Source organism: Stegastes partitus, unplaced genomic scaffold (genome assembly GCF_000690725.1).
Source record: "Stegastes partitus isolate 25-593 unplaced genomic scaffold, Stegastes_partitus-1.0.2 Scaffold2598, whole genome shotgun sequence".
NCBI lineage: Eukaryota > Metazoa > Chordata > Actinopteri > Pomacentridae > Stegastes > Stegastes partitus.
In genome coordinates this window covers 15835-18210 of record NW_007580329.1, presented here as the reverse complement: position 1 = coordinate 18210, position 2376 = coordinate 15835, and positions in this window count along the sequence as shown.

Here is a 2376-nt window from a genome sequence, read left to right as displayed (position 1 = left end):
GTTTTCAGGACGTCCTGCTCTCGTCAGATTTATACTTTTCTCCTGTGAATTCTTTCCTAAAGCCAGATGGTTCGGGGTTGTAAAGCAGTAAAAGGGGAAACCGTCCCAGCAGGATGAACACTTTTTAGAGGATCTATACGTCGGAGATGTGAGACGACAAAAGTGAATTAAAGTGTATTTAAAAATCTCAGTCTCACATTCAGACGGGGTTCGTTCAGGTGTGTCCTGATGAACAAAACAACAAACTACAATCCGTTTACCATTAGAGGAATAAAGCCGTGCAGGTCTAAACCTGAGCAGGATTAGAGGTGAACCCGCTGCCGTGCGCTCTGAGGATCTGGTTCATATATCATAACGCAGCCTGCAGCGTTCTGGGCGTTCCTGCTGCAAACGCTCTCACAGCGTTCTAATGACGGATCATTACTGCTCCAGTTTCGGTGTCGGCTGCTTTTACTGCCGCCATAAAGGACGATAAACAAACACAACGGCCCGGTTCCTCCTGATCGCTCCTCCTGGAGCCTCCTGGTCCAGATGTCAAAGTCATAAACTGACCACGAAGCTAAAACATCTTTTCATTAGTTTGGATTAAACACACGGATGGTTCTGCAGCTCTGTGATGCTGTTTTAGGGAATATTTTTATCATTTGATCTTCCTGCTTCAGCGCCGATGTTTAAACTTCCCTCTAAGTTCCTCCTGGACACTTTCATCAGCAGCTCTGTGACGTCTTCAGTCCTCTGAACCTAAAATCCAGCATCACGTTTAAAAGCCTTGTTAAAAAATCCCCAGAATGAACCCGTTTATCAGCCAGAACCTGTGAAACAGAACCAACTGACTTTCAGGGTCACTGAACCACAACTTAACCAAATCTGAGCTTAAAATTGTGATATTTCATCTAAATCAGTTTATTTTTGTTTTAAAATTTGGCAAATATTTGTAAAAATATTGATTATTTAAAAATAGAAAAATCCCAGAAAAAAATAAACACATTTGTTGACTGTGTAATATTTAAAAAATATCTATTTAAAAAAGTAAATATTGTATTTTTATTTTTATTTTTTACAAATAATAAAATTACAGTTTAACTTTATTTAAAGTTGGAATAATTGTATTTTAACACAACACGCTGCAAAGTTTGTCATTCTGGTGAGAATTTTAAATGAGAGATTTCATGAGATTTTAGGATTTTAAGCTTAAATCTAGTTAACAAACGTTCACACTGATAGAAAACAAACATTTCTTTCAGTTTTTACAGTTTCTGGCTGATAATTTTTTGAGATTTGTCTCTTCTTCTTTCTAGATAATCTGCATTTTGGGCATTTATTGTATCAGGAAGGAATTAAAAACAACCAGACGAACGCTGAATGTGATCAAATCAGTCGACGCTGTGATCTGTGTGTTCAACATTTACCAAATATATCTTTAAAAACACACATTTTACTGATCAAACATTCTCTCCTGACAATCCTGGTGACAGATTTGACATTTTAATCCGTATTACTGGAAGGAATTCCTCCTTTTCTGCTGTAAATCTGTTATATTTCTGCACATAAACGCCTCCTGCTCCGACTGTCGTCCTGATGTTGGTCATGTGGAGTCATCTTCACACCGTCGACGTCCCTGGATTCGCCGCCGGAGGCTCTGTGGGAATATTATCACCCCAGTCACCTTCAAGGCTCGGCGTCGGCGCTCTGCACGGCTAATTGCACGAATCCACCTCCGAGTGCTGCTAATAAAACTGTGTGGACGCGAAGCCCCGCCCCCCGGAGTCGCTGCTTCCCGTCTAATCTGCTCCTCGGCTCAGTATCGGCTCCAGCAGGAAAAAAAAGCCATTTTCTTAATCTTAATGACATGAATTCATTTTGCAGGGACGAGGCTAAACGCTGGAGACGAGCCGCCACCTGAAACATGACGTAACTCGTATCGAACCCAAAATCTGCCAACGGGGTGAAAAAACGCCAGAATCCGACCTAAACACGGCGTGACCTTTCTAAGAGCAGCAGAACTTAAAGATAAAGAAACCGGATTGTCTTTTAGCTCATTCAATTAAAACGGAACCACGGAGGAGGATCTGATAAGCAGCAGCAGCCTCAGGTAGGTTCAGCCGGAGTTACCTGGAAAAGAGTTCAACACGCAAAGGATGGATTAGTGATGGAGGAAGAGTTCAGACGCACCGCACGACCACGGAAAGACGCAAAAACAACACAAAAAGATGGAAAATCACAACAAAAAGAAGCCAAATGACCAGAAAAATATAAGAAATCAACACAAAAAGACGGATAATGACCACAAACGACACTAGATTTCTCCAAAAAGCAACAAAATCACCACAGAAATGACAAAATCCCAACAAAAGAGGCCAAATGACCAGAAAAAAA